At 40.3% G+C, this 25988-nt stretch overlaps 2 long non-coding RNA genes across 2 annotated transcripts in view; one reads left to right on the plus strand and one right to left on the minus strand.

Annotated features, from left to right (window-relative positions):
• The window catches only part of LOC140613158 (uncharacterized), a 111355-nt gene extending 90395 nt beyond the window's left edge, over window positions 1-20960 (plus strand). The window contains exons 5-6 of the long non-coding RNA XR_012014318.1: window positions 11264-11458; window positions 19498-20960. This is a non-coding gene — a long non-coding RNA (uncharacterized lncRNA). The remainder of the gene's footprint in view (window positions 1-11263; window positions 11459-19497) is intronic.
• LOC140613159 (uncharacterized) lies at window positions 16583-25551 on the minus strand. The gene is made up of 3 exons (XR_012014321.1): window positions 25422-25551; window positions 18456-18505; window positions 16583-16796 (listed from the first exon to the last, which is right to left on the minus strand). It is a non-coding gene; the product is annotated as an uncharacterized lncRNA (long non-coding RNA).
• Between the last annotated feature and the right edge of the window lie 437 nt (window positions 25552-25988).

The raw sequence follows: 25988 nt of genomic DNA on the forward strand, positions 1-25988 counted from the left end.
CTTTGCTATATGACAGGGTGTGGCATGGTGGATAATTTGGGAACGGAGGGCCCATTCACAAATAAATATGGAAAAATTATCTACACATAGATGAAAAAGAATGGAAATTAGGTTTGTACCCTCAGCTATAAACAAAAATCAACTCCAGATGAATCAAGCTCCTAAATTTGCCAAAAGCAAAACCTTAACATTTTAGGAAAATATTTAAGTAAATATCTTTTAGAATTTAGGGTAGGATGGGCTTTCTTAAGCAATCACAAAAGTAGAACTACAAAGAAAAATATTGTTGAATGTTAAATATTGCTACATTTAATACCGAAAGCTTTTGTTCATCAAATAATGTCATAAACTTGAAAAACATATTTATAACACATCTGCAAAAAACATACCAGACTATATAAAGAACTTCTATAAATAAGTAAGAAAAAAGAAAAACAACTTAACAGAAAAATAGAAAAATAGCGAGGCTGACATTTCACCTAAGAGAAATACATGCAGCCAACAAAAACATGGAACAAGGTGCTCACCTTCACTACTAATCTGGGAAATGCCAAGTGTGTGTAAGGATGTGGAAAAATGGGTACTTCTGACACAATGCTGACAGAAAAGTATAAATTCGTACACTACTTTGGAAAACAGTTTGGCACTACTGAGGAAACAGATATGAATTCCTATTATCCAGCAATTCCACTCCTTGTATATGTGTGTGTTAGAGGCTGTCCTTGCTTTGACAATATCGTGTTAACTGAAACTTTTGCATATTAAAACTGTGTCCTCACTTTGCATAGTTCCACAGCAACTGAGATAGCACTGGCAGAGCCCAGACACAGTTTGGATAGGTCCAAGTTTTAGTTCACATAGTTTGTGCAGTGCAAAGACTGCCCATATGTGTGGGTGTGTGCAAGTGTGCATGCTTGCATGTATGTGTGAATTCAACAGAAATTTATGTATGTGTGCACCAGGACAAAGGACAAGAACACTAATTACACTATTACTAATAATATCCAAAACTTAGGGAAAAATGTAAACGTTCACGAAAAGTAGAATGGGTACATGAACTGCCTATTTAGACAATGGTGTATTACACAGGCGAGAGTGGGGCTGAACTACAGCTATATAAGAGTGTAGGTGGGTCTTATAAGCATAATTCGAACAAAAGAAGCAAGACATACAAGAGATCATATAACATAAATCAATATAATTCAAAAATAAACTCTTGCTTAGGGATTCATACCTAGGTGGTAAAACTAAAGGAAAGCCGGAAAGTGATTATCACAAGAGTTAGGATAGTGGTTCCTTCTCCTTGGGAGGTAGGAATTGTCCTTGGGAGCACAAAGAGTGATTTCCACAGCTCTGGGATTGTCTATTCCTTGGCTTCAGTGTTAGTTGTATACTGCATTACTAAGTGTGAATTGTTTTACGATTTTTTTTAAGCCACAGAATTTTAGAACTTAAGAATTGTTAAGTGTAATTTTGATCAGTCCCCTTTTTCTAGTCTAAATTACCAAACAAACAAACAGGAACCACTGAATCCAGTGATTCCCAAACTTGCATGCCTACCCTAAACACTTGGGAATCATAAACACAGATTCCTCATTCCCCTTTGGAAATTTAATTTAATGGATACTTGAAAGCGGCCTTATAATCTAAAATTTTAAAAATTTTCTAAGTGATTTTGACGCAGCCATCTCAACAATGACATTTTAGAATTAATGGTCCAGCTAGTGGTTGAACATCTGTAGCTTTAGGGGAACTCAACAGCCTTTGGACCTTGAAATAAAGCCTTATGACTGAATTCATACATTTAAAAGAGTAAAGGAAATAAGGGCAACTTTTTAAAGTCTTCCAGAAAACCTTTATTGTTATTTCAGGGAAATTATCTAATATCAGATCTGTGAATTTTTAAATAATGTTACCTAATTTTCATGACATAGAATAATACTTTGAACTTAAAAGAAGATATTATTTTTTAATTGCACAGTTTATTAATTTTTCTCCTGATTATTTCTCTTAGTAAAGTATCTATGTGGAAAAATTGCTCAAGTAACTTTCACCAAAGTTTTGAACATAATTCAAATAGGGGACTGAGGATTGACTTAGTTTTATGCACAAATTAGATGACAGATTTTTAAAGATCTTCTCTGAGTAACTTTTTTACCTATTATTTTTTTTAGGAACAGTTTTAGGTTTACAGCAAAATTGAGGAAAGTACAGAGATTTTCCATATACTCCATGTCCCCATACATGCATAGTTTCCTCCATGACCGACAACCCCCACCAGAGGGTATATTTGTTGCCATCGATGAACCTACACTGACACGTCACTAAGGGTTGGCTGTTGGTGTTGTACATTTTAGTACATTCTTCCTCTTACTGTGGCAGGTGGCTTTGCAGAAAAAAATTATAATTCTCGGAATTTTTCTCACCCAGTTTGGAAAAACTAACATGCAGCCTACCCTCTTGGATCAATGCTCAGAGAGAGTAGGGAACAGTGAGAGATGCCTGCCCTTTAACATTTAAGAAATCAGATCTTGGGGTTCCTGGGAGGCACAGCTGACTGAACAACTGATTCTAGATTTCAGCTCAGGTCATGATCTTTGGGGTCATGGGATCAAGCCCCACATTGGGCTATGCACTCATCACAGAGTCTGCTTGAGATTCTCTCCCTCTGTCCCTCCCCCTACTCCTCGGCACAGGCAGGCTCTCTCTCTAAAATAAATAAGTGACTCTTTAAAAAATTTCAAAAAAGAAATCAGATCTTGCTGTGGCTGTTTTCTATATGGTGTAGGTATATAAGTGTGTTTAGAGAAGCCCTTCCTATTGAAATTGTGGCTTATATTTTTATCCAAAGTCAGTTGAGATTTTTATGTATGAGGCCAATTCTTGACATTTTCATGCTCAAAATATTTCTAATGAGGAACTTCAGCTCCTGTGTATTGTATTCTTTTTTTTTTTTTTTTTTACTTTGAGAACTTGGGAGCTTGCATCCCTATAGTAAGTTAGTGGTAATACTCAAAAATAGGCAGCAGGCTCCCAGTGTGGTTCCACGAGAAAGCCACTAGACCACATCGGCCCCCCGCCTCCACCTCCTATGCCTAGGCAAACCCCTCTTTCACATCTTCCCGTTGACTTCTTTAGAAGCAGGTTTCCAGGAATGGTGGGGCCAGATGGAGAAATCAGCTGGGAACTTTATGCCTCATTGACAGGAGAGGAGGGTGGGGAAATCCTCCCAACTGAAATGTTAACTCATTGCCTATTGTGGTTACTTCGGACTGTCATCAGGAAAGTTTCAACTGGCTGGTAAGGAAGTGGGATGTTTTTCAGCTTTCACGCTTGTGCAATATGATTTCAGAAGAAGTAAACAGAGAAAACTGATGTGTGTATATATGTGTGTCCGGCACAGAAACAAAAGATCGTCTGGAAGTATACGGGGTATGTAATGAAAAAGTAAGCAATGGATGAACCGTCACAATAGACTCATGAACATGACCCCATGGTTGGTCCTCAACAGTCAGTGTCCAAGAGTTGGAGCCCAGACTGAAGCCAGGAGCTGCACAGTGGTGGGGAGGTGACAGGGTGTGGGGTCAGGATGCACTGTGATGAATTCAAAGGGAAAAATGCTTAGGTACATATGGAAAACTGCACTACGTTGCCACTGCCAGTCTAGGAAATGAAGAGCGTCCCTGGAGTGGTGGGTGATCTAACCCAGCCTTTCCGTCTGCCTCCAAATGATATGTGCACACATGTGCAGACAGAAACTTGAACTGAACAGAAGTGAGAGGTGACGAAAGTCCTGCTGACTTCTATTCATTCGAAGTGGGAAGAAGAAGAGGCAGTCTTGGTCATGAAGGGAATTCCCTGGGTTGAAATTACTTGTCTTCAGCCTTCTAAGTGGCCTGTAATATGTAGCAGAGTGACGACCCGTCTGGACACCTCTGGGCTTTGGGGCCACAGGACAGGCACAAGCCTCATGAAATAACAAGCAAATGAACCCATGTGGGAAAGAGCTTAAATCAAAGGGAACCTGGCTGATTACCTCCTGAAATGGACACTAACATCCCACCTGCTTCTTTTCACCTTCCCCTCCACAGAATCTTAGCAAGGATCCCAGGCAACTAAAATTAAGATTTCTGCCTCTTGCTTTTCCCTCGATCTTCTCCAGAAAATTCAACCAAGGCAGACAGAAAGAAAAAGGATGGGTGAGTTGTAAGCTCCATCGTTTGTTAGGACCCTCACTACTCACAGCTCAAGCAGCAATTTTAGTGTCATGCAGAAGCTTGATAGAAATCCAGCGTCTCAGGCTCCATTCCTACTTATGGAGTCAGAATCTGTATTTTAACAGGATCCCTAGGTAATCCCTGTAAACTGTAACATTGTTGCAGTACCTTCTTCCCACCATGCTCTGGTCTAAATGTTTGTGTCTCCCTTCCCCAATCCATGCGTTGAAATCCTAACCCCGAATGTGACAGTATTAGGAGACAGGCCTTTGGGAGGTACTGAGGTCATAGGTGGAGCCCTCCTGGATGGGATTAGTGCCTTACACAAGAGGCTCTGGAGAGACCTCTAGTCCCTCTTACCATGTGGGGACATTGCAATAAGACACCAGCCAGGAACAGGAAAGTCACCTTTACCAGAAGACAGCCATCCTGGTGCCCTGATCCATGTTTCCAACCTCCAGAAACATGAACAATACATTTCTCTGCTTCATAAACTACCTCCCCTGTGGTATCTTATGACACAGCCCAAACACACTAGGACTCACTCACTGTCTTTATTGGAATGGCCAATAAGTAACAGCAAAAGTTTGCTACCTTTACTTTTGTTCTCATATTTAACCTCAGAGGTCCTGGTTGTGGGGCTACATAACCATAGAGAGGAAGCCAAAAAGGGGAAGAGAAGGTAAACATCCCCTAGCTCCAGCTACTCAAACTGTAGTCCTTGGACGGCAGCATCCACATCCCCTGGCAGCTTACTGAAATGCAGAACCTCAGGTGCCACCCCAGACCTACAAAATCAGCATTAGCATTTTAACAAGATTCCAAATGACGCACGTGTAGGTTAGTTTGGGAAGCACTAGCCCTGCAAAACGATAAGACTGAACATTCCCATTTACTTTTACTTACTGACTTTCTTATTTGAATACAAGTCTTTCTACAAAGTTTGATCGAGTAGTCCCAATGAGAGCACTCACATACTTTTGACTTATTTTCTCTGCTTATCTAGTCCAGTTCTCACAGTTGCCCAGAAGCAAAGAGCGAGGAAAGCATTGACTAATAAACAGGATAATTTCTGCCACTCAGTTTGCTGTGGGTTGGTGGAACTTTCTTCCATCACCAGAGTTAGAAACCTAGGGCTTCAGCCATACCCAAGAGACAAGCCAAAGATTTCCTCTTTTTCACCAAAACATCTCTGCTATGTACTCTCTGACTTATATATATATATATATATATATTTCTAATGTATAGAAATCACAAATGATACAGAAAAATCTATATAGAAATCAAACTCTAGTTTAACTACTTTTATTTCACCAAACCTTCCTCTCCTTAGTGTCTAAGTTTCTAATTTGTTAGTATTATGTCTAGAAACTCATTATGGTTGCATGTAAACCCTGTATTCAAAACAGACAGATATATTCCTGAATGGAGCTTTTTTTTTTTTTTTTTTTTTTGGTGGGATGACTTTTTTAGAGTATTGAAAATCCATATATAATAACTCTGCTTCTATACTGTAGGTCCTGGAAAGCCATTTCAAACTACAATGATACCTAATGTCTCAGAACATGGGAGACAGATTTCCTGATATCTTCTTTCTTGGGCAGAGGGGAAGGAAATGATCTTTATCTATGTTAACACCTAAAGCAGGGACTTCATCCAGAGAATATTTGTAATCACCCATTAGGATTCCCACAAGTCGAGGCAACTACAGTAGGGTTGGTAGCCTTTGGCATCTATATACTAGGGAAACAAAGTGGATGAGAAGCTTATTTGCAGGGGCAGGAGGAGGGATGGTGTTCCTCAGGCTTTATTTATAAAAGAAATGGGAGGAAGGTACATATGACAAGCAATGGTTCTCCTAAGTCCAGGAGACCAAGGGGTGGAAGGAACCCCTGCATGTCTACATGGAACACAACAGGTGTTCTGAGTGTTTAGGTGCCGACATTAAATGGCTTTAGCAGCAGTAGAGGTCAATGAAAGGGCCCGGATTGAAAAGATGTGTGAGAACTATCAGCTAGTTCACAAAACACAGCTCCACAGACTTCCTGTAACAACTGGGCAAACCACTGAAAGAGGACTGAGTGTTTGCCTTGTGCAAGCCAGGGGAAACTGAATCAGGGGTTAGTGGGAAAGTAGTGGCCACCAAAAACATAGGAGGTCTAGGGTAACTAGTTCAATTTAGTGCAAGCTGTTCTTCCAGCACTTCAGGGGATCAATAATGTTCTCTAGATACAGAAGCCATGTGGCCCCTCTAGTGGCTTGTACCCTCTTAAAGATGGCACTCTTGAATGTAGAATCTTCAACGATAGATCAAGGAGAAGAGTTATCATTATCATCATTGTGCCAAGAAAGAAAACAGAACACAGACATCCAGTAATTTATACCAGCCAGACCATCCTACGTCTTCCAGGCTTGCTTCTCTTGGAAATCCATTTCAGGTAAAATGCATTCACCTAAAAAGACCTTATGCTTGATTACATAAAGTCAGCTACGCATTTTATTTCATTTTGAGTCACTGTCAAGAAGGCCAAGTGCTGTTCCCTTTTGAGTGAAGAGGAGGAAAATTGTTCATGGAAATTATAATTGGGGTGGGAGGGAGCAAGCAGGAGTGAACTTAGTCAAAAGGAGAAAAGAGTTTTTCCTGAATCCTCCATCTCCAGATTTCTAGTCCCTCAAGCTACCCATATATGCTATAATGAACTAGGAACTGTCTTCTGACCTCCTGGAAATCAGAACATTCCAGGAGGTATAAATTGGGAAGTTTAGCACCTTTCATCAGCACCTCCCAACGGAGGGCACATGGCTTGATTCTTCACAATGATCCTTGTACGAAAGGGGAATTCCCATTTTTTTTTTAATCTTTCTCAAAGGAAAATTGTGTAAGGTTTAGGCCTAATTGCGTCCAAATAATTCCCAGAAAGCAGGATCCTAATCAACCTCTGGGCAACGAAAAATTTCCAGGTAAAGGGATCTGTATTAGACAAGACCAGCCCGAGGGCTTGACCAGCCTATAAAGAGCTACAGATTTCTTGAAATTCAAAGCATCTTGAGGACCTACCTATGCCAAGTGCCGGCATAGTTCATGAAATCTACACAATAACATTCTGAATCTTTCTTTTCCAAATATGCGCTAAATAAGCTTCATTCAATTATGAATTATAGTGCTATTGGCCAGGAGTTCAAGGCTAATGAATCAGCAACGTAGTTTAAATAAGGTGCCTTTAAACAGAAACACACTTAAAACCAGTATTAAAACCTGTATTGATCTGTTGATGAAAACGTGATGGCCAGAGGCTTGTAGGAATGACCCTTGCATTTCTCCCGGGAACAATGGCTCTGCGTTTACTAATTCAGCACTTTTGGTGACTTTCTAGAATAATACCTGCCTCAGATAAGGAGAATCAACTGCATATCTATGTAAAGCAAGAAAAAAAGGAAGAGAAAGGATTGGATACTCACTGCATCCCTCCGCACTTTTTTTCTTTGTATTTTTATTGCTGTTCATTGCTTTAAGGAGAAAAGGGTAAAGTATTAAAGAAAAGTTATATCACCAAAGAATACATTTTAATAATTCTGCCTAGAAGTGAATTTCAAGCCCCAGCATCTTTCAATTGAGAAATTTTACTATACAATCTCAGTTCCCTTCTGTTGATTAGATCTTTAGGGGCACGAAGAGCAAGATCTTCCAGTCTAACACACAAAATCCTGGGAGTTATTTACTCTATAATCCATGCCAAGAACGCTGGGTGATTGAAATGTTCCTTTGATTTTCACAGACTTTATAAAACATTTCCTGAAAGATGCATTTGTGAGCTCTTTCAAGCCATGAAACATTCCTTTTTTTCATTTCAGCCATTATTTTTCAGAGGGAAATTTCATTAACACCAAGCATGTTTTTCAAATTAACTAAGAACTTGTGCTAGGAGAACAATTAAGATTCTTGTTTGATAATTATCTTTGGTTAAGCTTTTAAGGCTGATTTAAGACCAAAAAATTGAAAAGAGAGAGAGAGAGAAAAAAAAAAAGACAGAGAAAGAAGCCATCGCTTTTAGCCAGGCCCCAGGACCTGCAGGATTGTGAACAGTGTTTTATATTTAGCTACCCAATATTTTGAGTAGTTCTGAAATTGGAAAGCAATGTTTTTCCACGAATTCCCTGTAATAATTTTTCCTAAGGCAACTCTAACCAAAATACCTTTTGGTTGTGTTTTTCCTTTTCATTGTGTTTTTCTAAGTCTAGAGAGAATCACAGAGTTTCTCCCTGCTACAATTATATCTTCCCTGAGAAGGGTGGAAGAGTTTGCCAAGCAGAGCAGTCCCAGTCCAGTCAAACCCAGGACTAAATTCATGATGAGTGGATGGACACCATAGATAAATTCCCCTCTGGGAAGAATAGTGAGCCATAGGATTGCTCTCCACCCTCCAAAATGCAGAGGTCCCAAGAACTTCCACCAAATCCAACAGATATTTTTTTTTCCTTTGGACTTCCATCTTCACAGGTGGAAATCCATGGCATCACCATCACTGACCACCTACATCCTGTGTGACATTTCTGAGCACATCTATTAGCACCACCTACAAATACCTCCCCCAGTATACTCCAGGAACCTAAAAAGATATACTGTTTCTCAGATATAGTTTTTGATTCAGAAGTCTTACTAGTTACATTGAGAGTATCCTCAATAGCAGTCTTGGAATTGCAAAAACTCAAATTAATGCCCTTGGATCCTACCTCTCCTCCAGACTGGAAAGTGTGTGTCTTCAATGTATCTGCTATGGACAGGTTGCTTCAACCCTTGGCACCATAGTACTCTATTAGATTTCTCTGCCCAGGGCTGGGTCCCAGGCCAACCTGTCCTACACACTCCTCATACTTTCACACATTTGAACACAAGTGGAAGGAGTATATGTGCTCCATCTTGATTGAGGGCACTGACAGAAGGTAGCAAAAAGAGCATTGGTAAAGCCAACTGAAGAGCTGACATTATGAAAAACTGGTAAGGTAACAACTCCTTCCAGGAAGTAGACCATCATGCCAATGGAAAGATCATCTTGAGCCAGGAGTGATGAAACCACAGTGTAATCAAGGAGGCTTTTGTGGGTGTTGGAGGAGGGTAGACCCCCAAGAACTGGAAACTTGGGAGCACATATGCAGGTCTTTAGGGGTTCTCTGATACAAAAGAAAATTGCAGCAAGTGAAAGACCAGTGATTTCGGGGTATGGCCTGATTTGGGGGGTTTTTCTGTGCATATTTTGTTTTTTTCTTTTTTCCTACCTTTATTTTTTATGTTTTTATTAAATTCCAGTTAGTTAACATTCAGTATAATATTTCTTTCAGGTGTACAGCTTAGTGATTCAATACTTCCCTACAATACCTGGTGCTCATCACGAGTGCACCTCTTAATCCCTACCATTTATTTAACCCATCTCCCCTCCCACCTCCCCTCTGGTAATCATTAGTATGTTCTCTATAGTTAAGTGTCTGTTTCTTGGTTTGACTTTCTCTCTTTTTTTCTCCTCTCATTATTTGTTTTGTTTCTCAAATTCCACATACGAGTGAAATCATATTGCATTTGTCTTTCTCTGACTTATTTCATTTAGCATAATACTGTCTAGTCCCAACTACATTGCTGCAAATGGCAAGATTTCATTCTTTTTATGGCTAAGCAATAGTCCACTGTATATATACTACATTTCCTTTATCCATTCATCTGTTGATGGATATTCAGACTGCTTCCATAATTTGACTATCAGAGATAAAGCTGCTGTAAACATTGGGATTCATATATTCCTGTGAATTGGAGTTTTTGTATTCTTTGGGTAAATACTTAGTAGTGTAATTGCTGAATTGTAGGGTAGTTCTATTTTTAACTTTATTTTTTTAAAGGTTTTATTTATTTATTCATGAGAGGCACAGAGAGAGAGGCAGAGACATAGGCAGAGGGAGAAGCAGGCTTCCTGTGGGGAGCCCGATGTGGGACTTGATCCCAGGACCTGATCATGACCTGAGCTGAAGGCAGATGCTCAACCACGAGCCACCCAGGCGCCCCTATTTTTAACTTTCTGAGGAATCTCCATACTATTTTCTACAGTTCACATTCCCACCCACACTACACGGGGGTTCCTTTTCCTCCTCATCCTTGCCAACACTTGTTGTTTCTTGTGTCATTGATTTTAGCCATTCTGACAGGTGTGAGGTTGTCTTTTAATGTTATGGTTTTACTTTAATGAAAATCAGATCTCATCACTCCCTACGTAAACCCTCCCAGGGGTTTCCTATTGCATTTAAAGGAGAATCTAAGTCTCACCTCACTCCCTACATTCAAACCAAATTGGATCCATTCTGTTCCTAGAACCTGTCAAGCACTTGATCATCTCAGGGCACCCCCTGATCATCTCAGAGCCCCCCAACCAGAGCCAGGTTCTCTCTACCTGGCATGCCCTTCCCTAGGCTCTCTGTATGGCTAGTTCCTTCTCATGCTTTATGGTCATCCCTTGACACCCTATAATATAGCATCCCCTACTCCAATTACCTCCACTTCTTACTCCCTCCAATATCACTGTTTACTTCTTCACTAGCACTTCTTGCAACCAAATATTGTTTTAGTGATATAGCTCTTGAGATTGAAGGTTTATTATTGAATCCCCATTGCCTGATAGAAGTAGCAAATCAACAAATATCTCTTGAATGAATAAATGATGAATAGAGAGTGAAAAAATGAATCAGTTAATATCATTAGGGAAAAGAAAGTAAAACTGAATTTCTGAAATAAAACCAAAGAGTACAAGTATTATTCAAGCACCATGCAACTTGGAATATTTAAGACAGGGCACTCCATGACATCTTAGAAAACAAGATCAAGATGATCTTTCCTTGTCTCTTGCACTTTTCACCTTAAAAGATTTCCTTAGAAACTCATAATTTTATTTGTTCTGAATCTGACACATCCCCACCCAGATTTGAGCTGGTTTTTCTTTGAACTTTGCATGTGAATATTGACCCATGTAATATTTTCACCAGCAAATGTCTTATGACTTCCCAGGTAGCCTGTCTGAGCAATGAGGTAATGAATATGAATCACCTGCCATGACTCTGCTCTCTGAACACAACATGGGACGTAAATGAAAGCTCTGCATAGCTCCAAGGAGCTGGCCTCACCCTCCCTTGAATGCAGCTGGATTGTCTCAGTGGCAGCAGAGAAGTGAAAAGAGAAGTCTGTACAGTGGAGAGAATTCCCCCTTGTGAGTTACTAAACTTGCAAAACTTTGGAAATTCAAGTCTTCTGACCATTTTTCTTTTAAAAACAAAATAGTCTTCAGGAAATTACTTTTTTAATTAATTTATTATTTTTATTTATTTATTTTTAAGTCCAAAGGCTAACATTTTGGCCTCGTGACAGGTTTCTGAAAAAGTAATTTCTTGACTTTAATTAATTTCTAAATAATTGTATTTCTAGCCAGTGCATAGAGGATTATAAGACAGACACATGTCTACAGAAAGAAAAAGGCATTGGCTGTCATGGACAATCCTCCTGGCTCTCTCGAAGCTCAATGAGAATGATATTCATATAAATAATTACAAATTTGAGTCTCCCAAGTAAAGAAGAGCTGTCTGAGTCAGTGTATGCATCAGTATGGAGGGATAAGGGTGCACATATGGAATTGGACACTCATTTCTGTAGAATGATGACAGTATCAATATTAATCAAATGAATAGAGAATTTGCAAATGTCACCAGTTTTCCTCCAGGTCCCCATAGTGCTTATGGTACTGAATCCCCGTTGCCGGATAGAAGTAGAAAATCAACAAATATCTCTTGAATAAATAAATGATGAATAGGGACTGAAAAAAATGAATCAATTTATATCATTAGGGGAAAAGAAAATAAAACTGAACTTCTGAAATAAAACCAAAGAGTACAAGTATTATTGGTAAAGTGGGTCAGTTATTTTTTTTAAATGTACTAGTAGATTAAATGTACTACTTAAATTAATAATAATTAAATTTTGTATAATGTTAGTACAACAGATATAAATACAGTTAAATAAATAGAAAGCAAAAATATAAATAAAATAAAAAAAATAATAAAATAAAATAAAATAAAATAAAATAAAATAAAATAAAATAAATAGAACGCTAGTTTTATATATTTCTGAAAAAAAAATCCCATCTTTGGAACTTCCTTATAACACATGAGCTTCCCTGTGAAAGATACAGACCTTTTTTTTTTTTTTAACTCTTTGAAATGAATAGTCAAAACTAACCATTTGGAATTAAAATTACTTACAACAAAAGAAAGCTAGCAGATTTAATATAATTTATTGAGATTTAAGGAATGAAGAAGAAATAATCGTTTTTGCAGGCTCATCAGGAGCTTATTTCCACAAAACATCCCTAAGACGCTTTCCCACCACATGTTTGTTTCCATTATTAGGCGCTTGGCTGGGATGTGTTTAGTTTGGCAGCTCACCAAGTAGCATTCATTGGGTCTCGGTGGTACCAAATTTGACAGAAAGCAAGACACAGGGGGGAAAAGGTATTTCCAAATCACTATTTTCACATCAAAAATATAAAACCAGAAACCTCTTGGAAAACTAAAAAAAAAATAAATAAATAAACTCAATTATGCTTCTTTGCATTCTTCTGTGATGGCAATCCTGCCTTCGCGGACACCTCCACATGCTCGCTGGGTGGAGGACGTCCCCAACCTGGAGGACGAGGATCCTGCAAATTCACAAAGGCTGGTCTGGCAAAACTGCCACACTTCTCTTCACCGTGTCCCCTCGCCACCACAGCGTCGCTTCTTGGTTCTACTGAACCTCCTCTGCACACCTGGAATATTCCTTTACCATGCATTACATAATGCATCACGGTAGTGATTTCTGAATTCCGATTAAATGGTGAAAATGGATTATTGATTGACCATAGCCCTGGCATGGATTTCTGGTATAAAAGATCGCATTATGGTCCATGCTCATCCACTTCCCTCTGCCAGGAAATGAAGCACACATCACCGCTACCTTCTCCGGGCTTGAAGACCAATGTGCTTATGTGACCGATACAACCTTTCCCGCCACAGTGTTCCCTCTGCCATAGGAAGGACATACTCAAATAGGGACTGGAACTTTAGCTTTGGTCCTGAAAGGAGAAGATGCACAAAGGAAAGCCTGTCAGACCACTCAGAGCTGCCAACGGGTAATGTGAGCAAGAAACCAGTGTGTCTTTTATAACCATTGAGTTTTTAGGCAAAGCTAACATCTATAATGTCATTTATGGGATGCACCCCGGAATATGACAAAATATTTATGCTAAATAATATCATGGTCTCCGGTCCATGAAATCAAGGAACCTCAAAGGTAGACTCCAAGAGCCTGGGCTCTAGAGACAGATCGGAGTTTAAAGTTGACTACCGTTTACTCTGTCTTTGGCAGATGAGTTTCTTTCTTTTTTTTTTTTAAGATTTTATTTATTTATTCACGAGAGACACAGAGAGAGAGAGAGAGGCAGAGACACAGGCTCCAGGCAGGGAGCCCAACACGGGACTCGATCCCAAGACTCCAGGATCACGCCCTGGGCCAAAGGCAGGCACTAAACCACTGAGCCACTCAAGGATCCCCCCGGCAGATGGGTTTCTGACTTCTCATCCGTATGATGGGGATGCTGCTAGTAGCCATGCCATAAACATTGAGTATGTTTAGAGAGATGATCTCTGCAAAGTGACAGCACAGCACAGGAACCACTATGCTAACAGTGGTGTCATCAGTGAGATTATCTGGGAAACAGGCACTAAGAGCAATATGAGCTGGGCCAAGACCTAAGGGGGGTATGCCGGGGAGAACAACAGTTGTAGGGGAGTGGGGAGGAAGGAGCTGGGTCAGAGGAAGAAGGGAAATCGCAGTGGAGCAGTGGCAAGGCCGCAGAGGATTCCCCAGGGAGCTCTGGAGCTGCGGTGAGCCCTCCAGAGGTGTCCCAAACTGAAGCAAGGGGCCGGGCTTCGCACCTTCCCATCAGACCAGTCATTACATGTGGGCTGTCCCCAGGGAGGAAGGTACTAGCTGTGAGGAAGGCTGCTCTGTCAGCCAAGGGCCATTCCTAGAGAGACTTGGCTGCCGGCCAGGGCAGGCAGTGCTCCAGCAGCTGGAGGAATGAAGGCCTCAGGCCAGGAGGGGCTGTGTGTCCGGGATGCACGCCGCATCCCCCACGGCCCACCACTGTGTGGCCCGGGGGCACTTTCCTCATGTGGTGGGTGGACACCAACTGTGTAAAGCTCCTGCAGCATCCTAGGTGGCTGCTTCTCCAGGGAGAATCATACACAAGTGTCCGTGAGATGGAAAACAACCCTGCTTCAGTATCTGGTCTCGGGACCTACACTGAGGCACATCATGTCCCTCCTCTATAGCTGTTCTAGATTCTTCTGACTCACAGCTAGCACCTTCCCACCCTAGGTGACTTAGCGTCCCCAGGGCCAGGTTGCCAACCCCTTCCCTTGCTCACTGGTCTACTGATGCAAGGCCAACAGAGATGAGGCAGCAGCTGTAGCTTATCTAGCTTCATGCCTCCTGGTGAAACTGTTCCCTTTTGGGAACTATGACTTCTAAACCCACAGATTTTTTAGTTACAATGATAAGAAGATGTTTGTCCCTTCCCCTTGAATGTGGACCATTCGTGGTGACTCATATTCAACAAATGGGCTGTTGTGGCAGTGACAACTGAGGCCGGGTCATTAAAAGGGTAGCTTTTAATGCCATTTCTTGGCATACCGTCCCTTCTCTTCCTCATGGTCTGTGGGAAGCCAGCACCATATTGTGAGTACGCTCAAGCACCCACTTCGCTTCTGACAGTGGAGCCCCAGCAGCTGTCCTCTTATTATTTCAAGATCCCGCCATCATTTTATAACAGGCCAGTCCTGTACTTCCTGGTGACATTGTACAGCTGTCCCCAGCACACTCCTCATCGCTTTGGGGAATGAACTTCCAGTTGTCCTGGGGAGCAGAATGGGCAACCGAGTTTTGTGGCCTTACTCCAGCATGTCCATTTCTCTGAATTTTTTATCTTTTTGTCCACATTTGTGACAAAAGGAGCATGGTTTCTACTTCCCTTGATGTGACCATTGCTTTCTCCAAGCCTCAGAAGCTGTCATAACAATGAGTTAACACTGTTTCTTAGGATCCTTACTGGGGCAAAGGTCCTGCATCATAAGAGAGTACTTGCACACGGAGAAGGTCTCATCTTATCCAAGTGCATGCTGCACCCCTTTTGGGCCATTACCCTCAGCATCCTGCTATATACATGCCCTCTTTTTATGCTATCAGTGAGATTCTATGGTTTTCACATTTCATTTTAATTTGGTGATTAATCACTCTCAGACTTTTGCTGCCTTGTCACAATGTAATATCCATTTGGTTCCCCAGTCCTCATGCTTACCACTCTCCTTGAAGTTTAGAGGCACCTGCCAGTGCATTTCCGTCCCATCCCAGTTCACTACCAGCAGAAGCTTAAGCACTGATCAGCCAGTGATCATGCCAGGCATGATTGCACTCCTACCCATTGCTAGAGCTAGCTCCTGGCGAATTCAACTTCCAAATGTGGGAACATTAAAATATGCTTGCTAGCCTCCCTATCAGCAACTGCTCTAGGTCATTTCCCAGTGTCGTTGGCTGAATAGTGGCCCCTCACCAAAAGATACGTCTGCTTAAAGCCTATTAATATGACTTTATTTGGGAAAAGTGTCTTTGCAGATGTAATTAAATTCAGGATTTTGAGATGAGATCATTATGGGTTACCTTGGTGGTAAACCCTACCCCAAATCCAATGATGAACATCCTTTTAAAAAACATGCCTAAGTGAAAGTGATGTGAGAACGGGAGGAGATTGGAGTGATATGTCTACAAGCCAAGGATTGCTGGTAAGCACCAGAAGGTAGAAGAGAGGCATGGAACGGGTTGGCCTCAGAGCCCCCAGAAGGAATCAACACTGCCAACACCTTGACTTTGGACTTCTGGCCTTCTGAACTCTGAGAGAATAAATTTCTATTGCTTTAAGACACCTGGTTTGTGGCACCTTGCTATGACAGCCACAGGAAGTCAATACACCCAGGAAAACATACTCTGAGACAGACATTCAGCATGCAGGCTGAAGCAGAATGGGGCAGAGAGAAAAGGTGAACTCCAGTGGATTTTCAGCCTCAGTCTCAGCTGACCCCATAGGAAGCTTGAAGTTGACATGGCTCTTCAAATATTTCTTCAAGGATAAAGCAGATCCTTTCAGCCAAGGGCAATTCCAGGTCATGGACTTCATTGTGTCAGCCAGCAACATACCCAGCCATTGGGATATGAAGGCTTCAACCCAAAAAGAGGGCATGTGGATGGTGCTTCTCAGCAGCTACTACAGGAGGCTGTGATTATTATCATCAGGGTAAGAGCCACTTCAAAAATGGAGACAGTGGGGAATGGACCAATCAGAGTAGATTTGAGTGTATTCATTTTACCAAAAGAAATTTTTTTTTTGCCAGTTGAATCCAAGGCCAAACACTGAGGAAGCCTGGGAGGAGAAAGGAGGTTGCTAAAAGGCCACAAGTGATCTGAAAAGGAAGAGTGAAATCATGAGCAGGCGTGAGGGCTTAAGGAGAATGGGGTGGTCGCATTCCAAGCCAACTCCACTAGGTGAGCAGCAGATCACTCTTTGCACCAGCAAGCAGAGCTTTGTCTTCTCTGCTGACACAGAAGGGGCCACAGACATCACATAGTGGACCATTCTCCCTTATTAATAAAAAGCTTCTGTTTCGAAAGCCGATGAGCAATAAGCATGTGAAAAGATACTCAACATTCTTCATTGTCAGAGAAATGCAAAGCGAAATTCTGATGAGATCCCACATACCCTGGTTTGTCTGGTTATCATGGAACGACCTACAACAGCGAGTGCTGGGGGACGCATGGAGAAATTGGAATGCCCGTACCCTACTGGTGGGGATCTGAAATAGTGCGGCTGCTTTGAAAAATTGCCAGGCCCTTCTGTAGTCAACCAAACACCTATTGCACGACCCAACTGATCCTTCCTCAGCTCTTCACTCAAGGGAAATGAAACCTATATCCACACAAACCTATATCCACAAAGACCGGCACACCAATATTCAGAATAGCTGCATCTGCAACAACCTCAAACCAGAAATAACTCAAGTGTCCATGGACAGGTGACAGGATAAACACATGGTGGTGCCGTCTTACAATGGACTACCCCCTGGATGAATCTCACAATCATTGAACGGAGTTAAAGGAGTCAGGCATAAAAGGATCCATACTACATGGTTGCGTCTATACAAAAGTCGAGAAAAGACCAATGTAACGTATAGTGGTGAAAAGCACATTAGTGGTTGCCAGAAGCTGGCACAAGGGGGGAGTTCCTGGGAAAGCCACAAGGAGACTTTGGGGAAGGGGGGGAGCTGTGAAGAGAAGATTCTCTATCTTCAGTGTGGTGGTAGTTACGCAGGTATATACATTTGTCAAAATTCTTCAAATTGTGCACTTAAAATGGGTACAACAAAATTGACTTTTTAAAGAAACTGACCTCATGGAAGCCTCTCTGCCACTTTCTCTGGAGAGAACTGGAGCTATGGGCGGCGGCCAGATGACTACTCTTTTCTTAGCTCCCACAGTGATCCCAGAGTTACACATCAAAGGCTCTCTCCTCCTCCCCACAAAGCAAAATGACAGGGCTGTCTGCTGCAGCAATTATAACTCCCCAGACTAAAGAAGCCACAGAAGGTCACAAGCACTCTCAATTCCAATGTCATCATGTATTTACCTAGGAGACCTCATGGCCAGCTTGATCATGTTACTTTTTCCCACTGCTTCTTTCCATGTGGGTTCATTCACTAAGACACCAAAAGGTCACAAGTCTTACTCAGAGTTGGTGACAATGAGTCAATGGCCATCTTCCCTCCGCTTCCAGCCTGCAGTCTGAGCACTAACCCAAAGTTAGGCCCACTGACAGGGAGCATTATTTAGAATTTCCACCACCCCCAACCCCTCTCCACCACCCCCACCCCTGCATACCCTGTTCCTTTTCTTCCTTTCTTCCTTTTATTCCTGTCCTGCCAAGGACATCCTAACATAAATTTGCTAAAGAAAAGTTAGCAAATGTGTTTTCATGCAACTAATACTGCCATGAAAATTGACCGGCTGGTAGCCTCGGGGGACTTGCTGAAGCACCATGTTTTATAAATGTCTAGAATAATGTTCACCTGAAAAAAAGGGACGTATTTGCATATGAATTCACCGTACGGAAGCTGACCTGGTGGAAAACACAAATAGAATCAATGTGGTATCTTTGTTCAAGCAACCCTCCAAACAGCATCTAGAGTACAGCCAACTGTGTAAATTCCAGAGTTATTAGATAGATCTGGTGATCCAAATGTCAGGAGAAATCATCTCAGTATGGAAGATATCACTTCCGTTTGCCACAGAGAGACATGATTAGCTTTGGCTGAGGAAGTTCTTATACTAAGAACGTACTCAGTGAGCAGAGGCGGGAAGGAAAAGGTGCTTAGCCCACTGTGCACAGTGCTAGTCCAGACATTAAAAAGGTTTCAAAAATACAGATTCCTACGTCTCATTATGAAGTTCCTCCTTAAGGGACCTGGGGTAAATCCCCAGACTCTATGTTTCTTACATGTTCCCAAGGTGATTCAGATGTGCAGCTGCATTTAGTCTAAACCTTGGCTTTTCTGTGACTTTTTGGGTTCACAGAGCCCTTGTCATGTGCCATAGTCTGCAGGAGCAGTACCCAAGTGTTTGGGGGATTGCTCTCCCATAACCGAGTGTGCACCCCCACTGTGGGAATATTTATTTAATTGCAATTGTCCACATAAATGCATCACATTTCAAAGGACTCATGCTTAAATCCAGAGCCAACCTCCAAGAGCAAGCAAATAATTCAGCTGGTCTTCAGATGCAGGCGTCTTCCATCGAGGGAATAGGTATATCAGGCTTAGAGTCAACACCAGCAATCTGTACTCCCCCATGATGCGACGCACTGTTTTCTTGTACAGCTCATCTCTTTCATTTTGAAATGGAATTATTTCCAAGCGGAATGTAAATATTGCTATTTGCATGAAAAATCAATACAAGTAAGTTTGGGGAACTTTAAACTTTGTCCTCGAGAGAATTTTGTATTTCTTTTTTTTCTTTTTTGAGATTTTTTTTTTATGTGTGCGTCTTTTAATCAAATCACAGAATGATATATAAAAATACTGATTTTTTTTTTTTTTTTTTTTTTTTACTTAGTGACATGTTCCCTAACACGTGAAACAAGAATGAAGCAAGACAAACCATGAATCCCTGCCTTTGTGCAGCGTGGGAGAAGTCCAGATAGTCAGCCCATCAGACTTGGGGTCTTACATCACCTCTGAGTGTGAGGCAAGGTTGAGGAGTTTCCATCTACATTTACAAAGCCTCCAGATCATGCGCTCTCTGGCAGGGTTTACGGGCCTCAGAGTGAAGCAACCAGAGCACAAATTCCCCCATCTGGAAGGAGAGCAGCCCCCGCCAGCCACAAGCCACTGAGCACAGCCCTCCTTGGAGAGTCTCTCCAGAGCCCATGCAGAGTTCCCTAGCTCCATTCTCAACTTCCTCTTGCTTCTTTTCCTTTCTATTACCAAAATACAACTCCATATAAAAAATAAATAGTGCTGTGTTGCCACAGATCTCTGTTCTCCTTTAAACATTCTGAGCAGCTCTGATGAGTCAAATCTCCAACTGCCTGGCACCCCAGGACAGATCCCTGGGCCCTCTCTGACCTTCCCTCCTTTCTGGCTTCCTGTTACCTTCTTGAGGCTTCCGCTTCCATCCCATCTCACTTCCCTCCGTCTGGGTGCCTCCCCGGGTCTCTCTCAAAACCCTCTTGGCCTTACTTTCTCTGTGTATCTCTGCTTCTCTTTGGCCATCAAACACCGAGCATCCCTTTGTTTCCCCATCAACACAAAACCAAGCTGGAAAAGTGAACCCCAGGAAGAGACAACCGCTGTGTTAGAGCATCATGCTGAGCAAGCCTGGGCCAGGCCCCTGGCCCGTTGGGGCCCTGTCAGCACCTCCCATCACCAGGCCCCAGAGCTGCCCCTGGAGACCCGCTTTCTCTCTCCGCAGTACTTGCATCCTTCACACACGTCGAAGACGAGCTCCTGGCACACATGCAAGAGCAATCTGTACTGTGTGGAAGATATGGTCTCTAACCTCAGGTTGAACTAAAAAGCGCTGGAAATTTTAAGAGGCTGTCTTGACCTTTCAGGGTCGCTTAGGACGGGGATCTGCCCGGCAGTTGTTAATGGTGGTTTGATTGGGCTCCAATGCTGATTTGAAGTCTCCACTTAGAGTCTGGCCAAGTTAAACACACTTTCTTTTCATCTCTAGTTGCAAGGCCAGCCTCAGCCCCAGGTCTTCAGTCATTCCTTGGTTCTTCTCTGGATTCCCTCCAGTTTGTTGACAAATCCTCCGGTCCTCATTCAAAATTACTTCTTAGCTTCTCCCCGATAGTATCTCACAGCGTTTCCTCAAGCTCAGCATTTTGTTCGGCTTCTGCCCACACATTGAGTTGACCGCAGCAGCAAGAGCAGAGGAGAGCGGTGCGGAGCGGCCCGGGCCAGGCCAGGCGGGTGCAGGGCCTTTCCAAACAGCAGGCTCTTGCTCTTCTGGGGCTGGCGGGATTCTTTGTCTGTTCTTCTTTGAAAATGAATGCCCATTCTTGAGTTCCAAATCCCTACCAATCTTTGCTGAAAACTTACAAAATACAAATCTGCAGATGAATGTGAAACTCATGAGCAATCCACAAACTATAGGTAATTTCTGTTAATATTTTGTGTTTTCTTAAAAAAAATATTTTGCGTTTTCTTTCATCGTATATACAGATTTTTAAGCAGATTTAATTGTGTATTAAGGACATTTTTCTGGGTTATCTCCCGTATTTCTCTTCCAGCTTCCACCTTATGCATCAGAGTAACACCATTTTCCTTATTGTATTTGTTCGAAGCGCATTATAATCCTCACTGGTGGGCTGAGTAAATCCCCAATCATTTCTGCTTCCTTTTCAACATTTTCTTGACTGGTCCTTTATTTATTTATTTTTTCTTTCCAGATGAATGTTGGGTTCACTTTGTTGGCATTTGGAATGGAATTTCATTCCACATGAAAGTTAATACAAATTTTAAAAAAAAAAACTGACAAAAAAATAAAATAATTTACAAAATAAAATAATAGAAATTTAAAAAGAACCAGCTGGCCCTTACAATAGCATTTATTTCATGTCCATGTCCATCTCAGAACATGGACATGCCTTCACTTGTTCATCCTGTTTATTTGGTGTGTCACTATAGTGTTAATTGACTAGATCTTCAGATTTTTAACTTAACATTGCTAGGATTTTTTTTTTTTTTTTTTTTTTTTTTTGAGTCTTTCGTTTCATGTGTGTGCCAGTGTGTGTGACTGGATGCCATTTTGCGATTCTCCTTTATCTCTGGATAGAAGAGCCTCCCATTTACCTTTATTGTGGTAAAATATACATAATAGAATTCACCTTTCTAAGTGCATAATTCTGCAGCATGAAACAGATACCTGTTTATTGCATGACTATCAGCATTTATCTCTAGAACTTTATCTTCTGAAAACTGAATCTCTGTGCCCATTAAACACTCATCCTCAATTTTTCCCTCTCCCCAACTCCTAGAAAACACCATCTTACTTTCTGTTTCTATGATTATGACTGTGCTAAGTACATTACATAAGTAGAATTGTACAGTATTTATCTTTTTATAACTCGCTTATTACTCTGAGCACATGGTCTTCAAGACGCGTCCATGCAACATACTGGAATTTCCTTTTTTTTTCAAGCCTAAGTAATATTATACTGCACCTATCTATCACTTTTTGTTCTTCCATTCACCAATCAATGGACGCTTTAATTGCTTCCACATTTAGGCTATTGTGAATAATGTTGCTATGAACATGAGTGGACAAATATTTGTTTGGACCCCTACTTTCAATTCTCTTAGGTATATACCAAGAAGTGGAATTACCAAATCATATGATATTCTCTTCACCAACACTTGTAATTTTCTGTTTTCTTTTTTGCTAATAGTCCAACATAATGGGCTTGTAACAGTATCTCATTATGGTTTTTATTTGCATTTCCCTAAAGATTAGCAATGGTGAGCAATTTTTCTTGTGCTTATTTGCCATCTGTATATCTTCTTTGGGGAGATGCTTGTCAAGATCTTTGACTTGTTTGTTAATTAGGTTTTTGTTTTCATATTGTTGAGTTTTAAGAGTTCTTTGTATATTTTGGATGACAGTCCTTAAAAGATTCTCTAAATATTTTCTCCCAGTCTGTGGCTTATTTTCTCTCGATATTGGGTTTTCCAGAGAAGAGGTTTTTTATTTTAATGAAGTTCAGTTAATCAATTATTTCTTTTGTGGATTGTGCCTTTGATGTTGTACCTGAAATGGCATCACCACGTTCAAGGTCATCTAGGTTTTCTCCAGTGTTATCTTCTAGAAGTTTTATAGTTTTGATTTTATATTTAGGTATGTGATCCATTTGGAGCTAATTTTTGTGAAGGATGTGACGTCTGTGTCTAGATTCACTCTTTTGCATGTAGATTTCCAGTTGTTCCAGCATCATTTATTCAAAAGACTATCTTTGCTCCATGGTATTGCCTTTTCTCCTTTGTTCAATATTAGTTGACTGTATTTATTTGGGTCTATTCCTGGGCTCTCTCGTCTGTTCCATTGATCTGTTAGATCTTTTGCCAATACCACAATCCCTTGATTACTGTAACTTCATAGTGAGTCTTGACATTGGATAGTGTCAGTCTTCCATCTGGCTCTTCTGGGCTTTTGCCTCTTCATACACATTTTGGAATCAGCCTGTTGATGTCCACAAAATAACTTGCTAGGATTTTGATTGGGATTGCTTTGAATCTACAGATCAAGTTTGGAGGAACTGGTATCTTCATGATATTGAGTCTTCCTATCCATAAACATGGAATATCTTTTCATCTATTTAGTTTGCCTGTGATTTCAACCATCAAAGTTGTATGGTTTTTCTTCTGTAAATCTTATACATATTTTGTTAGGTTTATACCATAGTACTTAATTTCATGGGGTGCTAATATATATAGTAATATGTACTGCTTGTTCATCATGGGTTTATAAGAAAACAATTGAATTTTGTTTTAACCTTGTATCCTGCAACCCTGCTTTAATCACTTATTAGTTCCAGGATAGATTTTTTTCTTGATTCTTTTGAATTTTATGCATATATGATCATGATATCTATGAACAAAGACAGTTTTATATCTTTCTTCTCAAACTGTTTATCTTTTATTTCCTTTTTTTGATCTTAACACACTAGCTAGAGCTTCTAGTACTATGTTGGAAAACAGTGCTGAAAAACATTATTGCCTTGTACCCGATCTTAGTGAAAAAGCTTAAAGTTGCTCACCATTAGATATAATATTACCTGTAGGTTTTTTGGAGATATTCTTTACTAAGCTGATAAAATTCTCCTCTAAGCCTAGTTTTCTAAGAGTTTTTATCATGACTGAGTGTTGGACTTTATTAAATATTTGCATCTTATTGATATGGTCGCATGATTTTTCTTTTTTAGTCCATTAATGTGATTTTCAAATGTTGAACTAGACTTGCGTGCTGGGATAAATCCTTCTTGGTCACGATATATATTTCTTTTTATATTGTTGGATTCAATTTGCTAATATTTTGTTGAGAATTTTTGCATCTATGTTCATTAAAGCTTTTGGGCTAAAGTTTTCTTGTGATGTTTTTGTCTAGTTTGGCATTAGACTAATACTGGCCTAATAGAATGACTTAGGAAGTATTTTCTCTGCTTCTATTATCTGAAAATTATTATAGAGAATTGGTATCATTTCTTCCTTAAATGTTTGTTAGACTTATTTTGTCATGTATGCATATAATGATACAAATTTCTCTCTAAGCACTACTTTCACTGTATCCCACAAATTTTCATGTTATACTTTCATTTTCATGTAGATCAAAAAAATTTTAAATTTATCTTAAAATTTTGCCTTTGAGCCATTTGCTCTTCAGAAATACATTGCTTAATCTCCAAATATTTTGTTTTTTGATCCATTCTTACAACCTTTGTCTTCTAATTTGTGCACTTAAACATTGATTTTTAAGGTGATCCAGGATATATTTGGATTAATATCTACCATATTTGTTATTGTTTCTATTCATTGTCCTTGCTTTTTTGTTTCTATTTTTTGTCTTCCACTACTTTTTTGCCATTTGTGGTTTTAATTGAGCATTTCGTATGATTCTATTTTCTCTCCTTTCTTAGCACATAAATTATACTTCTTTTTTTAGTGATTGCCCTAGAGTTTCTAATATATATTTACAACTAATCCAGTCCATTTTAAATAACACTATACTACTTCATGGGTAGTCTGTGTACTTTATAATAATGAAATATTCCTAATTCTTTTCACTTATTTCTTGTATTATTGTTGTCATTCATTTCCCTTATATGTAAACATATGTAAATATATATAATCAAATACATCATTGCTCTTATTATTTTGAACAAACTACTGTCCGTTGAATCAAATAAGAATGTGAAAAATGTTTAATTATCTTCATATATTCTTCTTCTAATGTTCTTTCTTCCTTTATGTAGATCCAAGTTCCTGAATGATACCATTTTTCTTCTTTCTAAAGAACTTTTCTTAACATTTATTGTAAGGCAAGCCTACTGGCAACAAATGCTCCTAATGTTTGTTTGAGAAAGTCTTCCTCCTTCACCACTGAAGGATTATTTTCTCAGAATACAGAATTCTAGGTTGGTAGGCTTTTACTCTCTACACTTCAAATATTTTACTCCATCCTCTTCTTGCTTACATGGTTTCTGAAAAGAAGTTGAATGTAATTCTTATCTTTGCTTCTCTATAAGTAAAGGTGCCCCCACCCACCCACCTTGGGCTTTTTTCAAGATTTTTCCTTCATCTTTGATTTTCTGCAGTTTGTATATGATATGCCTCGGCATGATTTTTTTGACATTTATTCTCCCTGTTATTCTCTGAGTTTCTTGGATCTGTGTTTTGGTGTTTGTATTTGTCTGCTCAGGCTGCTGCAACAAAATACATAGACTGGGCAGCTCAAACAACAAAGATATGTTTTCTCACAGTTTTGGTGCTAGAATTCCAAGGTCAAGGTCCCATCAGGGTTGCTTTCTGGTGAGACGTCTATGCCCACCCTGTAGATGAATGCTTTCTCTGTGCTTGCATGAAGAAAGATAGGATCTCTAGTGTCCCTTCCTCTCTTACAAGGATACCCATCCTGTTAGGTTATGTCCCCACCCTCATGACCTCTCATAACCACTATTACTTCATTATAGCCTCTATTACATTAGGTTAGTGCTTCAATGTATCAACTTGGAGAAAGACGCAATTTGGTCCATAACAGTTGTGCCTGATATTAATATGGTAAATTCTTGGTCGCTATTGCTTCAAATATTGTCTTCATTTCTTTCTGTCTTCTACTCCTAGTATTTGTGTTATGCATATGTTCCACTCTTGGTAGTGGTCCTATAGTTCTTGGATATTCTGTTTCATTATTTTTTTTCAGGCTTTTTCCCCTTTGCATTTCAATTTTGGAAGTTTACAATAACATATCCTCAAACTCAGAGATTCTTTCCTTAGATGTTTTCAGTCTAATAATAAGCCCATCACAGGCATTCTCCATTTCTGTCA

The sequence above is a fragment of the Canis lupus genome, chromosome 21 (assembly GCF_048164855.1).
Source record: "Canis lupus baileyi chromosome 21, mCanLup2.hap1, whole genome shotgun sequence".
In the NCBI taxonomy this organism is placed as follows: domain Eukaryota; kingdom Metazoa; phylum Chordata; class Mammalia; order Carnivora; family Canidae; genus Canis; species Canis lupus.